Source organism: Lactuca serriola, chromosome 8 (genome assembly GCF_051521515.1).
Source record: "Lactuca serriola cultivar US96UC23 chromosome 8, Lser_US96UC23_V15, whole genome shotgun sequence".
NCBI lineage: Eukaryota > Viridiplantae > Streptophyta > Magnoliopsida > Asterales > Asteraceae > Lactuca > Lactuca serriola.
Genome location: NC_136415.1, coordinates 194,005,326 through 194,012,727, shown reverse-complemented (window position 1 = coordinate 194,012,727; position 7,402 = coordinate 194,005,326). Strand labels below are relative to the sequence as shown.

General features: G+C 35.2%; 2 pseudogenes; both read left to right on the top strand.

Annotated features, from left to right (window-relative positions):
• The first annotated feature begins 348 nt into the window (after positions 1-348).
• On the top strand, positions 349-3,392 carry LOC145069344 (putative late blight resistance protein homolog R1A-10; annotated as a pseudogene).
• A 172-nt stretch (positions 3,393-3,564) lies between these two features.
• LOC145067722 (putative late blight resistance protein homolog R1A-3) lies at positions 3,565-6,451 on the top strand (annotated as a pseudogene).
• Positions 6,452-7,402: the final 951 nt, after the last annotated feature.

Below are 7,402 nucleotides of genomic sequence, written 5' to 3'. Positions count from 1 at the left end.
TTCTATATTCTGCAAGTAACATCCCAAAATCTCTCTTATGACTGTTACCTTACTAAGTTCTCTGTAGAGTTTCTTCTAGTTGTTTCACGTCGTGTTTGTATTTATTAGCAATATATACACATATATATTGAATTCATTTAGACAGAAATTACAATAAGTTAATCATTTACATTTAAAGAGGACAAAATTCTTGAAACAATTATTGAGATGAGTTTCTTCCTTCAAACTCCTAATCATCTGAAAATCGGAAGAAACAGTCGTTTCCTAGTTTTCACAGAACTCAACCACATAGGGCCTATTTCTGCATTATATTATAAAATTGATACATTGGACTTTTTCAGAGTTGGTGGATCGGTGGGACCATAACCCTATTTTGCAAACATAAACCCACCTAATTTTACCAGGAAAATTCAAAAAGGATCTAACCTACTCCTGCTCTTCACGAGAGGAATAAACAAGATGTATGCAGATGTGCAGATGTTCATGGGAAAGTTGCAGCAGCTGATAAACTGCAACGATAATGAATTGATCAACAACCAATCAATTTTATGTGAAAGGCCTCAATTCCATCTGCTTTATGAAGAACTTGGCTCCATGATCCAAACCCTTTTCAACCACGAAGACCAAGATCTACACAACTTTGAAGAAATGAGAAAACTGAAGAAAAGATTCAAAGCTGCAGCTGAAGAGGCAGAAGATATCGTCGATATCTTTCTATCCGCTGTCCACTGTAGAAACAACAGGTATTCACCTATATCTAATGTCTTTCAGCCCTATCTCCACCTTGGGTTGTTATGAGATCAATCGAGTCTATCAAGATAGAGTTTATGACCATGAACATCGATAACATGAAGATGGACTCTTCTCTGACAACTGACAGACTTCAAATGCAATCTTCTGGAACTTCCCGCAGTAGAAATTCAATCGGATCGAAGAAAGTAAAGAAAGAAATGGTTGTGGGGTTTGATCGTGATGCTGAGATAATACGGGACAAACTTGTTGAAGATGGAAAGCATCTGGATGTGGTCTCTATTGTTGGCATGGGTGGAATTGGTAAGTCAACCCTTGCTAACAAAGTGTTCACTGATCCTTTTGTTGTTTATCATTTTCATGTCCGTGGATGGGCAACTGTGTCGCAGACATATGACAAACGTGATCTACTGATTCAAGTTCTTTCATCCATTGATGATCGGTTAGAGCTTGAGGAAGCAACAGACTCTCAACTTCATCAAATCTTGCACAGGAGCCTATACTAGCCTATACTGTAAGAGATACTTAATTGTCATTGATGATATCTGGAGTACACAGACATGGGATAAGTTGAAGTTGTTTTTCCCTGATCATAGCAATGGAAGTCGGATTCTGCTTACTAGTCGCCTCACCGAAGTTGCTTGGCATGCAAAATCACATGGACTTATTCATCATTTACAACATTTGACAGAAGAAGAAAGTTGGAAGTTGCTGTGTGAGAAGGTGTTCAAAGGAGATGAATGTCCCAAATGGTTGATAAAACCTGGAAAGCAAATTACAAAAAACTGTCATGGATTGCCGCTTTCTGTGGTTATAATGGCAGGAGTTCTAGCAAAAGAACCAAGAAGAAAAGATGTATGGCTAAAAATTTCTTACAGTGTCCATTCGTACATGGCTAGTGACGAGAAAGGATGTCTGGAAACAATAGCATTAAGTTACCACCATCTACCTCTTCACTTGAGAGAGTGTTTTCTCTATCTGGGAGGGTTTCCAGAAGACTACAAGATCCATTCACCATGGTTGCTTTGGGTATGGATGGCTGAGGGATTTATACAAGAAGATGGAAGTCAAAGCTTGGAGGAAATTGCCAAGGGTTACCTGGTGGATCTAGTTGACAGAAATCTTGTAATTGTACAAAAACGATATCTTTCTGGTGATATCAGACGCTGTAAAGTCCATGATCTTGTGAGGCAGCTATCGGTGGAAAAGGGAAAAGAAGAAAGATTCTTCCTAAAAATAGAACCACCATCTATTGGTCTTTGTGATATCATAAGAAAACAAATCAACAAATTGAGAAATCAGAATAAGGTAATGACCACACGTAAGCATCGCCGTGTGGTCACAATTCAAGAAATCGACATTACGAGTTTGTCTCATCCGCCCACCCCAAGTATTCAATCTCTTTTGTGTTATCCTAAGAAAACAACCTTAACCGACAATATCACAGAGTTTTTCCGTTCCTTTTCACTTCGAAGGGTGTTAAATTTAGAAAAGTTTTATCGTTCCTTTGCACTTCTTAGGGTGTTACATCTAGATAAAAGTAAATTAATTGGTTTTCCCCCTGGTTTAGGATTACTAATTCACTTAAGGCACATTGAAATTTGGCTGCCATCATTCCCACAATCAATATGCAATTTATGGAACCTTCAAACCCTCTTTGTTAGCACAAGTTCTAGTTCTATGGTTTTACCTAGTAACATATCAAATTTGGTGAATCTGAGGCATTTAACCTGTAACGCAGAACTTTATCTTCCTTCTATTGAAAAACCAATGAAATTGGAAGTTACTACGAAAGTGGTGTTGGGAGATGGGGTAGATAATTTTCAAAAATGTTTTCCCTGGATCAAGAGACTTACATCTACTCTTTACTCTAGTGAGGAAAATGACTTTGAAGTACTCCATTACCTTCAAGTATTGATGTTAATTGGGTCAGGCTACAGCAGAAGGAATCACATTATTAGGTTCCCTGCAACACTGAAAGAACTTACACTTGTAAGGTGTGGTCTACTGTGGAGCGACATGTCGATCATTCAATCGTTACCTAATCTTGAGATTCTCATACTAAAAGACAATTGCTTTGAGGGAACCCTGTGGGAAACAGGTGAGGAGCCATTTCAAAAACTAAAATTCTTGTGTCTTGAAGAGTTTAATATCAAAAAATGGGAATCCTCAAGTATCAACTTTCCTTGTCTCAAAGAATTACAGGTGAGCAATTGTGTTGATCTTGAAGAGATACCCCTTGAGTTGGGGGATATTTCAACGCTTGAGTATATTTATGTTTTTGACTGTGGTGCTTCTCTTCTTGTATCTCTTCAAAAAGTACGACAGGAGCAAGATGATGTGGGAAACTATGAACTTGAGATCATAATTGATGGAAGGAAAATGCCCTCTTGTGTACCCAAGTGTGAAGATTAATACATTTTACTTGACACCATGAATGTTTAGTACATAAATAATTTGTCTAATTGCTACCTAGTACAATGTATTAATTGCTCAATGTGTTTTTTTTTTCTCTTAAATGGTTGAATCTTTGTTTAGTCAAGTCTTCTTAGCTGAGTTAAAGTGAAAGAATAAGGCAATCTGGTATTATTTGTCTTGTATGAGGGAAAAGATTTAATTACTCCAATCAAATGGATTAAGCATCATCAGGAGCACATGTTTCATTTAGCTGTTAGTTTATTATTGTTGACTGCATATGCTTCCTTCCATCATATAGATGACCTTTGTTATAGTGTTGATAAACTTAGTACCAAAGCAAGATAGTGTTCTTTTTTTAAAAATCATGAATGCAACTCTTTGATATGAAGAAATAAGATGCCATATAATGGAATTTCATTTTCAACACTTTTTAATTTACTGAAATTCATGATTCAACACTTAAATTCTGGTAATTTGTGGAAAAGCACATCTTCTACAAGTTTTATTACAATGTTGTATGCAAGAAATTGCAACGTACTTTCTTTGATTTGTTTATTATAACATCTTACTTCCATTTTTTACAATTACAACATTCTACTTTGAAAAATCTAACCCAATTATACCAATATCCAATAGAGCATCTTTCACTATTATAATTGGGTAAAATTTCAAAGTATAATGTCCTAATAAAAGAAAAATCAGAAGTAATTTTTAGAGTGCAACGTCTTAATAAGATTAAAAAAAAATGGATGTGTAATATTGTAATAAAAAGAAATAGAAGTAGGATGCTATAATACACAAATAAAATGAAAGTACATTGCTATTTCTTGCACTTGGCCCTAAACAATGCTAAAATCTTAATTTTGCTCATGTATTTCTAAACAATGCTATTGGTCTACCACTTGCTAAGAAGCATCTAGCTGCCAGATACAATTACACCCCATGTTGAGATCGTTTCAAATCTCTTTTCAGTTATTATAAAAACTCAATCTTTTGTACAAAATGTTTCTTCTTTATTTATTCAGATATTATATTCTTGGAGATTTTTGTTAAATGGAAGGGATTGCAAATGAAGCATGTTCACAGGTTGATTGCCTTTTATGACCATAACCACATCTCGATTATTAACTGAAGCTTGATTTGGTTTCCTTTGGGTTTGATTTGGATGTTTGATCCTAGTTTGTGAATTTTCTATAGAAAGGGTAGATATTAAAGTTGATTTGATTGTAAAAACTTTGAATTCTCTTCCTTTTGAAGAAAAATGCTTATATATCATTAGATTTTAGAACCTGTCAACTTTAAAACTTGTTGGATAGAAGGGTAAAATAGTCATTTTTATTATTCAGCACAACAATTTAGGACATATTTTCATTCAGAGCCTCTAAATCATACGAGCCTATCATTTAGAGGTTGCCAAACAACCCTTTAGTTTATACTCTTTTAACGTAAAAATTATTTATTTATATGTTTCTAATAGTATCCAATATATTAATATCAGCTGTGGAGATATATTAAAAATTGTTACAAGTCCATAGATTCTATTTATATTCTAAATTTATAAGTTTATATAAGGTAATAAAAGTATAAACTATTATTGGAAATGGAATGAAGAAAAAATAATTTAAAAGAAGACCTTGAAAAGTTTTTAAATGAAAATTAGTATGTGGTGTTCGGATTGGTGGGACCATAATCCCAGCAGACAAGAGCCAACCAATTTTTACAAAGAAAATTCAAAGGGTCCTAATAATCTGCAAAACTCATCTTAACTGTTTGGCTTAATTCAAAACTTCAATATAGACCACTACTGTTCTTCAAGAGAATAAGAAACAAGATGGCATACACAAGTGTCCAAATGTTCATGGGAAAGTTGAAGCAACTGATATACTCCAATGATCAACAACCCATCAATTTTATTTGAAAGGCCTCAATTCCAACTGCTTTACGAAGAGTTTGGTTCCTTGATCCAAACCATTTTTAACCATGAAGACCAAGATGTACGCAACTTTGAAGAAGTCAGAAAACTGAAGAAAAGATTCAAAGCTGCAACTGAATGTGGTCTCTATTGTGGGTATGAGTGGAATAGGTAAGACCACCCTGGCTAACAAAGTGTTCACTGATCCCTATGTTGTTTATCATTTTCACGTCCGTGGATGGGTCACTGTTTCCCAAACATGACAATTGGGATCTGTTGATTCAAGTTTTGTCATCCATAGATGATCAGTTAGAGCTTGAAAAAGCAACCGACTCTCAGCTTCATAAAATGTTGCACAAGAGCCTATACTGTCAGAGATATCTAATTGTCATGGATGATATTTGGAGTACAGAGGGATGGGATAAGTTGGAGTTGTTTTTCCCTGACCATAACAGTGGAAGTTGAATTCTGCTTACTAGTCGCCTCACTGAGGTTGCTTGGCATGCAAAATCACATGGACTAATTCATCATTTACAACATTTGACAGAAGACGAAAGTTGGAAGTTGTTGTGTGAGAAGGTATTTGAAGGATATGATTGTCCCAAATGGCTGATTGAACCTGGAAAGAAAATTGCAAAAAACTGTCATGGATTGTCGCTTTTTGGTGGTTGTGATGGCAGGAGTTCTAGCAAAAGAACCAAGGAGTAAACATCTGTGGCTACAAACTTCTTGTAGTGTCCGTTCACGAGGGTTGCTTTGGTTATGGATGGCTGAGGGATTTCTACAAGAAGATGGAAGTCGAAGCTTGGAGGAAACTGCCAAGGGCTACCTGATGGATCTAGTTGAGAGAAATCTTGTAATTGCAGAAAGAAGGTATATTACGGGTGATGTCAGTAGTTGTAAAGTCCATGATCTTGTGAGGCAGCTATGTATGGAAAAAGGAAAGGAAGAAAGATTCCTCCTGAGGATAGACTCGCCACCAACATCTAATCATCTTTGTGAGGTAGTTACCACTCATAAGCAACGCCGTGTGGTCATAAATCAAGAAAGCGACGTTATGAGTTTGTCTCATCCAACCACCCAAGTATTTGATCGTATTTGTGCTTTAATAGGAAAACAACGTTTACCGACAATATCTCAATGTTTTACTACACCTTTGCACTTGGAAGGGTGTTACATTTAGAAAAGTTTTTTCATTCCTTTGCACTTCTTAGGGTGTTAAATCTAGAAAGATATGAATTGATTGATTTCCCTCCTATTTAGCATTACTAGTTAACTTAGGTACCATTTGGCAGAAGAACTGGATTGGATTGGATTGGATTGGACTGAACTCCATTGGATTAGATTGAATTGAACTGAACTGGACTCGACTGAACAGAACAAATAATTTGTATAGTGTTTGGTAAGACTGAACAGATCAGAACAGAACAAGTTGTCTGAAATTGTTTGGTAACAATAGAACTGGACAGAACAAGATGTAAAAATAACCATATTACCCTTTTGCAAAAAATATTCATAATAACTCTATTTACCATACATAACTTCAAAATAAACATTTTTCTTAAAAAATTACTTAACATTCCCATATTAAAACAAGTTCAAATACCAAATAATCAAAATTGCTTCAAAATTAACAAAGTTCTAAACCAAAATGGTTTCCAAAATCCTTAATTTTAAATAAAAAAAATAACAAACTTCAAATGTCATCTTCCAATATAGTATTCGCAAAAAGTGGTTTGGTAGTTGCGTCAAGCTATTCCACATTGGTAACAAATTAAGAAAAAAACATACCTTCAAACAATTGGAATCAGATACCCCTACCCTTGATAAGAAATTGTCAACATTGTCAACAGAAAAGAAATTGTCAACAGAAGGAGAAGTAATCAGCACTAAATCGAGAATCAAGATCCAAGAATGATAATATTTTGTGATGGGAGAGGATGATTAATTGAAGAATAAGATAAATAGAGAAGATGATGGATAAGAAGTGAAAGCGAGAGAAGCGTTCCAAGGTTAATTTCGGCAGATGGAAACAAAAAAAGAATGTGTTCCACTTAGTTGCACCTATTTGGGTGGGACTATTTTATTTACTGAGTTGTCCCATTGGAATTGGTCAAAATTCCATTTAGTTCTTGTTCTAGTCTTGCCAAACACCTTCCAAAAAAATCAGTTATGTTCTGTGACTTCTGTCCCATTTAGTTCTTTTCACCAAACGGGGCCTTAACGCACCTTCACATTCGGCTGTCATCATTCCCACCATCAATATGCTATTTATGGAACCTTCAAACCCTCAATGTTTACACAAGATCTAGTTATATGGTT